Source organism: Austrofundulus limnaeus, unplaced genomic scaffold, assembly GCF_001266775.1.
Source record: "Austrofundulus limnaeus strain Quisiro unplaced genomic scaffold, Austrofundulus_limnaeus-1.0 Scaffold355, whole genome shotgun sequence".
Taxonomy (NCBI): Eukaryota; Metazoa; Chordata; class Actinopteri; order Cyprinodontiformes; family Rivulidae; genus Austrofundulus; species Austrofundulus limnaeus.
The window spans coordinates 306,913-315,197 of NW_013952757.1; the positions used below are offsets into that span (position 1 = coordinate 306,913).

Below are 8,285 nucleotides of genomic sequence, written 5' to 3' on the forward strand. Positions count from 1 at the left end.
TGTGTGTGTGTGTGTGTGTGTGTGTGTGGCAGCAAAACTATATGCTTTTAAGCTCAAAAAATGATGACTGTATTATACTCGAGATCGTATTATACATGAATAAAAATAGTATTCAAATACAGATACCCAAAAATTCCACAAAGTATTTGCACTTTGTTACTTTACAACTCTGTGTAGTAAACATTAAACAGAGTTAAAACATCTTGATATAATAGTAGTTTGCAGATCTTACTCAGACGTCTGTGCTGTTTTCCACTGCAGTGACCTCAGTGTGTCCTTTGGACAAAGTAAGATTGTCTCCTCATGTGTTGTCTATGAAGGAGACATAACTCATGTCCAGTAAAACCKTTTAGAGGACGACTCGCTGAGCTGTAGGTCGAGTCGGAGCGGCCGAGCACCGGTTTAAAAACGTTGCAGCTGCAGTGACGAGCACATCGGTGACGGTGAAGGTCAGACTGCTGCAGACACATAATTGAATCAAGGCGCCAGACTCATAATCTCAGCCTGACGTCCTGATAAAAAAGCAGCCCGTGTCCTCGTCACACAGGACACTTCTCATTAATTCTGAACACAGCCGCGCTGCAGAGACGGGGCCTTCGTTTTTAACCCGGTCGTCACAGCCCAGTTCTGTGCATTAGGTAATAAAACACCTCCATGAGTCCTCTGCGAGACAGAGACCTGCTCAGGATACACGCACACACGCTGTGCAGCCGCTGCTGTTGCTAGGAGACCCTGTGCCGGGCGCCTGGCAACAGAAGCTTCTCTATTCTGGTCATGCCCGAGCGAATTTTCAGACACCCACTTCCTGTACGGCTGCTGTGACGGGACCGGGTCCCTGTGAAGGAAATGAGCCACTTCAGTGATTCCTGAGGGAAACCATTTAAAGTGCTGTGGGTATGATCCGTCCTCAGCTGGGCACGTTCAGTCCGGTCCACTATTCTGAGCTGGGACCAAAGAATCTGCAAGGTGAGGTCACATTTACATCAGCAACATGTCTGCAGTTTACAACTATAAACGCCCACAGGCTGAGTTTGAATCAGAATCAACTGTAACTGTCCTATGGTGACACAAATAAATAAATAAATATGCCATGAACAGGGTAGGGCAATATTGGCCAAACAATTAATCACAATTAATTGTGGTATTTAGCCAATAATGATTAATTTGACGATTAATCCCCTGGAGTCCCTGGACACRCTTATGTCCTGGTCTAATGACAAATTTAGTGGGAAAGATTTGCTCTTCATAAAAATCTGTTCCAAATTGTGTCAAAATCACAGACTTCAGGCWAYACATCAAATTTTAAATGGTGTTGATAAATAAATTACAGAACTTTTTTTTAATGTTCGTCATATTTGAAGTGGAGAGGAGCCCCGAGCGGACTGACAGAAGAAATCCCCAGTCAGTCTGCCTGGTGGCATTAACTGTCATCAAGTGCCAAAAAATAATTGCACACGATACGATTATGCCCAACCCTAGGTATATCTCTCAATAGTTAATAAATATATCATTAAGTTATGAAATATGCTATTCAATATTTAAACAAACCTTTTAAATATAGAAATGAAATAATTGTCATTTTCAAAACATGAATTTAAAAATTCATGTAATTTCTTCACCATTTTTTTCATTATGTGTTTATTTCATGGCTCCTGTGTGAGTGGAAAGTTAAACGTGCCAAAATTAAATAAATGAATGCTTCATCAGATCCTGATCTCCAGCTCTCACCGGAGCGGTTCACAGCCGAGTGTGAAGCAGCCGGGATGAGGATCAGTGCCTCCAAATCAGAGACCATAGTCTTGAGCTGGAAAAGGGTAGCATGCTGTCTCCAGGTCAGGGAGGAGGTCCTGCCCCAAGTGGAGGAGTTCAAGTATCTCGGGGTCTTGTTCTTGAATGAGGGAAGAATGGAGCGGGAGATCAACAGGCGGATTGGTGCTGCGTCTTCAGTGATGCGGACGCTGTACCGGTCTGTGGTGGTGAAGAGAGAGCTGAGCCAGAAGGAGAAGCTCTCAGTTTACCGGTCAGTCTACGTTCCTACACTCATCTATGGTCACGAGCTTTGGGTCATGTCCGAAAGAACGAGATCACAGATGAGTTTCCTCCGCAGGGTGTCTGGGCTCTCCCTTAGAGATAGGGTGAGAAGCTCAGTCATCCAGGAGGGACTCAGAGTAGAGCCGCTGCTCCTCCACGTCGAGAGGAGCCAGTTGAGGTGGTTCATCTGGTTAGGATGTCTCCTGGACACCTCCCTGGTGAGGTGTTCTGGGCACGTCCCACTGGGAGGAGACCCAGAGGAAGACCCAGGACACACTGGAGGGACTATGTTTCTCGGTTGGCCTGGGAACACCTTGGGATTCCCCCAGAGGAGCTGGTCCAAGTGGCTGAGGAGAGGGATGTCTGGGTCTCTCTGCTTAGGCTGCTGCCCCCGCGACCCGACCCCGGATAAGAGGAAGAAAATAGACAGACAGACAGACGGACGGATGCATCATGAAATAAATGTATATTTATGACCCCCAGATGCATATTTTATTTTCTTTCGTAACTTTTGGTCAACAGAAACAGTCTGCAAGAAATTGTTAGGAATGTGGATGAATCCRACCTACACTGCACCAGCCAATGGTTTTATGATAGACCCCATATTTATGGAGGGGGCTCCATCAGAAAAAGGGCGTGTCTAGACATACAAAAACTATTCAACATAGGAGGTTCTGATTTGTTTTTGTTGTTTAGCTCTGATGAAGGGCTATCTATCAGGTCCACTAAAGAGCACCCCCACCCCACCCTGTCCAGACCCCAAACCAAAAAATCTGTTCTGGTGAATTTTGTGTTCTGGTGCATTGGTGCTTTGTGTATGTGTGGGGGTCATATATGTTGCAGCTATGCTGTATCTAGTTTATTATTGAAAAACATCTTTAAATAAATAAATATACCTTTCAATAATTAAGTGTATCATTTTTTTATTTATTGGGAGATTTACATTTATTTATTTCATTGTATAATTATTTATTTAATTTCATCACTATTAACCCTCCATAACTTTCTCTCCGAGTCAGTCTGCGACTAATTTTTAAAAAACCTGTTAATGAGTTTTAATTGCAAACATTTTCACACAAATTAAATATAAAAAAGACAAAGAGTGTTTTTGAGTGAAGTAAGTGAAGCTTCCACTAATGTCAGCTAATCACGACTGAGCTGTCAGAACTTGTTCTTTCAGCTGGAGATTTGTGCAATTTCACATTTCAACAAAACAATTTTAACAACGTTCGACGTTTGTCACTCAGTGCTGTTAAAGAAGCAGGTGATTATGTTTACAACTGCCTGTCTGAAAGCTAAATATCAGAAGAACCATTGAATAGATTTGAATGAACCGCTCAGAAGAAATTATTTGATGAACATCTACGTGCAACTGAATACAGTAACTACAGCTAACCAACTTTGAATGTTTGAAAATGGTGGGGGATGTTCCTCTTAATAAAAAGCTTTTCATGATGTGTACAAATACCATTTGACAAACTTCCCGTCACAGTCAATTCTATCTACATTATCTTACCTAAAAATCACTAAAATCAGTTTAAACCAAACAGATCTGCTGCAAGTCCRTCTGTTACTAACTTTATAGACATCCACATGTCTCTAGATTAAAGCACTTTTACTGTAAAGTGTCAGCAGCTAATGATTAATTCTGTCAATACTTGGTTGTATTTTTCACTGAACAAACATTYGCACACAGACATTAGGACTGAGGTCATTTATCGCTGCTGTTGCTCAATGATGCCTTACAGACAAACAACGCGCCTCTCTCATCGCCCACTCTGTCGCTACAAACGCTTCAACATGACCCGGCAGGCTCGGCGCGGCTGCAACCACAGGAACAACAACTCAGGCGTGGCAAGGAGTCACGCCAAAGAGCAGCGTTTTCCAGAGCGCGGACCCTGAGAAAAATGTGACTGTCACAGCTCAAGATGGCTGCGAGAGGGAGATTTAAACTGAGAGCAACTCTGAAAAGATGTAGGAGTATGATTATTGGTTTCATTAGCAGGTCTCCTACTGCTGAAAAGGCAGAGGAGGTATAATGTCTGTCTGTCTGTTATTTATTTATTTATTTATTTATTTATTTATTTATTTATTTATTTATTTAATCAGGACAGTGCACATTAATGAACAATCTTATTTATAGGCTGTAAATGAGAGAAAATAATTCTCATAAACCACTACATTGACGAAACTCTCTAGAACAGGAGTATGGGATAAATCTTGTGCCAGCAGGAATTGAATTTGAATTGCTCAGATTGAATCTGAATGTGTATAATTTGAAATTGAATGCATTGATTTGAAAAAGAATTTTACTGAATTGAAACTGAATTTAATGGTTTGTGTCTGAATTAATTTGCTTTGAAACTGTATTTTGGTTTATTAAAATTTCAGTTTGACTATTTTAACTTTCAGTTCCATAATTCAGATTTTTGTGTCACATCCTGGTCCTTGAGAAAGCCAGGCAGAGTAATCAAACACAGATCCACAGATTTATGTTTCACTTTGGTGAAGTTTCCCTTCTGTATGTAACASAGTTGATACAATCCACTGTAAAAGTGAAAAAAACAGACAAAGTTATTTTATTGCAGTGATTAATTTTACCTATATGTAGAAAATGTTACATTTACATCACATCATGGATCACATTTTGATCAGATGCTGCTGCTGACTGATCCATGMTGTGATGTAAATGTAACATTTTCTACATATAGGTAAAATTAATCACTGCAGTAAAATAACTGTCTGTTTTTGTCACTTTTACAGTGGATTGTATCAACTSTGTTACATACARAAGGGAAACTTCACCAAAGTGAAACATAAATCTGTGGATCTGTGTTTGATTACTCTGGCTGCCTTTCTCAAGGACCAGGATGTGACACAAAAATCTGAATTATGGAACTGAAAGTAGTCAAAATGAATTTTTAATAAAACAAAATACAGCTTCAAAGCAAATTAACTCAAGTTCAAAACTTTAAATTCAGTTTCAAATGATTAAATTCAGTTTCAATTTAGTGAATTTTATTTTCAAACCAATGCATTCAATTTCAAATTATGCACATTCAKWTTCAATCTGAGCAATTYAAATTCARTTCCTGCTGGCACAAGATTTATCCCATACACGAGTGTCAAACAGTTTCACTGAGGGTCACGAGCATCATGGGYCAGTTGTGATGAACTTCAATGTTTTGTGTTTAAGTTTGATAAAACAAAGAACATCACGCTCCTGAGCATCTCTAACAAACAATAACTGAGCTCTACCTGGTATTTCCTACAGAGAAACAGTATTTTAACACGTCCTTTTATAAACACTGAAAAGTACTACGTGTACGACGGACTAAATGTGAAATAAATAATACAGAAACACTATTAAAGTAAAAGTAAGAGAGTTTTACTCACTGTTGAGTGTCTTCAATTCCCACTGGAGGGGGCATTCCAGTTTAAATTTATGATTAGTAAGTGGGAAATTCCCACTTCCCAGTATAACTGGGTCACAGCAAAAATAACTGGAGAAAATGCAGCAAAATGGAGATTTTACACAGTAAATTTTGCCGGCTACTTTTGAACTCTGTAAACCTTCATCTAGCGGTGGGAAGACATCATTTCCCAGGTAAAATAACCACTTTGCATTATGGAAGATGTAGTTTATGGTCAATGCTGGCTTCAGAGCTTTGAAGCTCTTTCATGCCCCATAAAATGTATTGGCAGGCCACATTAGTTCATCAAAAGTCATAACTTATAGTAAAACTGTTTGCATTTTGTTTTTAGTGAAAATTAAGAATCTGAACAGGAAGTCTTCAATCGGGCTATTGGTATCATAACGCCACCCTCTGAGATTCCGTGTTTGTGTCAACACAGTAAAAAYTTGGACAAAATGCTGAGGTTATATCTGAAAGGATGTGGCTGAAACTGCTGATGCTTCAGAAGAAGTCTCATTAATGTCATGACTGAAGTAGAAACAGAAAAAGAGAACTAGTTCCACTTCAGACAAATGAGCGCTGAGTATAAAGACGAAAGCTAAAATGCTGCTATAAKGTTTCAGTGGATCTCTTTTGTGATTGTTAACTAAATATTCAAAGTGTTGAGTCACAACACAACACTCGGGTCAGTCTTCAGTCCACAGCTCTCTGTGTGCTCACTTCAGCTCTGTTCATCGAATTTCACATTTCACAGCTCAGAGCTCCAGTGGCATGCTCCACGGACGGGGATCAAGACAGGGATTTGGAAAAATCCCAGGCCATTTTAGTAACTACGTAGAGCCTTTGTGTGGCACAATGATGTTAACGGTAAAAGCCTCAGGGGGTTTTAAAAACAGCTGCACACTTAGAAAAAAYCCAGAATAACAAAACCTACCTCCTGATTCTAAAGTTTTTACATACCAAACATTTTTAATTAATTAATACACAGCATAAATGGGTCTGGCCCAGTTCTGGTCCACACAGTGCTCTAAAACTCTAACATTTTGCCCAGATTCGACGAAGAATGTTGGCCCTTTGGTGGCCCAAATGTAGTTTGCCAGAGGTGGTCAATACATGGGCCAGCACCACATAGGCCAAATCTCAACTGGGCCAGTTTTGACATGCTATATTAAAAACAGTGCCATAATTGCCAGGCCTGGACCACAACCGGCTGACAAACCACTTGCCATGCCAGCAGTGCCAGCTTGACCCCAGATCTGGCCCACACCTGTCTGCTTTGTGATTACCCACATAGCAGAATGCGTTCGGCCCAGTTCTGGCCCACACAGTGCACTAACTCTCAGCCCAGATATGACAAAAAAAGACATCTGATTTGGCTCAGATGTGGTTTACCATAAGTGGGCCTTGTGTAGGCCAGCGCCACATAAATGAAACCACAACCGGGCCAGTTGTGGCACTGACGTATTTGGGCCACATAACCCAAAACATAATTGGGCCAGTGCCATCATTGCCAGACCTGGCCCACAACCGGTTGCAAAACAAACTGTCATGCCAGCAGTGCCAGCTTGACACCAGAACTGGCCCACACCTGTCTGCCATTTGGGTACCCACATAAGCAAAATTCGTCTGGCTCAGTTCTGTCAATCGCAATGCACTAACACTCGGCCCAGAAATGACAAAAACTTACGTCCAATTTGGCCCTTGTGTGGAGGTGGTCTATGCATAGGCCAGCACCACATGAACCAGATTTGGCCCACATAAACCAAACCTCAACTAGACCTGTTATGTCATCTTAAAACAGTGAGATCAGTTGACAAACCACTTGCCATGCCAGCTGTGCCAGCTTGACACTAGACCTGGCCCACAGCTGTCTGCTGTGTGGGTTTCTTTGTCAACTCTCAGCTACCAACTCATCAAACTTTCTATTAATATTGTTGCTTAATATAACAAAGTTTTAGCCATTATTGTGTTTGCTAAGATTGTTCAGCTGTGGTGGCAATCTTGAATTGGGTTGCCTCCAAGGGTGGTCCTAGGGGCGGGGCCACAGGGGCACTCCTGTCCTGTCAGTCATCTGTCTCTTGCCCAAGAATGATGATGCTGGGTGCAGTTCCATGTCTAAACACTACAGGTGCTAATGAGCCAAATAGAAAAGTCCAGAATGAATCAAGCTGACAGAAGTATTTGTCTTTTCTTAAAATTTGAAAAATCCTGTAGAAAAAGTATTTTAACTCACAAATGTTGGCTGGATTATCTCAAATGTTGTGTATTTGAGAGTTTTTTATCTACATACTGTAAAATAAATGTAAAAGTGTTTAAATGCGTGACTGGTAAAATATATACACCATACCTAAACCATGATGTTTTATCTTCAACTTCAGTCATGGACTTTGCTTCTACATCCACAAGTTTGTCTTCAACTAAGTCAGGAGATGCTGCTGCTCCCTTTCCTTCCCCCTCCCACTTTTCTGTATCTAGAAGTCAGGTGAAGAGGCAGCTAGAGAGACTGAACCAGAAGAAGGCTGCAGGTCCAGATGGTGTTAGCCCCAGAGTCCTGAAGGCCTGTGCAGAGCAACTCTGTGGGATTCTGCAACACCTCTTCAACCTTAGCTTGACCCAGGAGAAGGTGCCAGTGTTGTGGAAGACATCCTGTCTGGTTCCAGTACCAAAGAAAACTCACCCATCAGCCCTCAATGACTATAGACCTGTTGTCCTGACATCCCACATCATGAAGGTCCTAGAGAGACTCCTGTTGACCCACCTGAGTGAGCAAATAAGCAAACATCAGGACCCCCTGCAGTTTGCTTATCGTCGTGGAGTTGGAGTTGACAACGCCATCAT

At 41.4% G+C, this 8,285-nt stretch overlaps 1 protein-coding gene across 1 annotated transcript in view; it reads right to left on the reverse strand.

The window, feature by feature from the left end:
• The window catches only part of nme7 (NME/NM23 family member 7), a gene marked incomplete at its 5' end in the record, with an annotated part of 46,072 nt that overhangs the window by 24,422 nt on the left and 13,365 nt on the right, over nt 1–8,285 (reverse strand).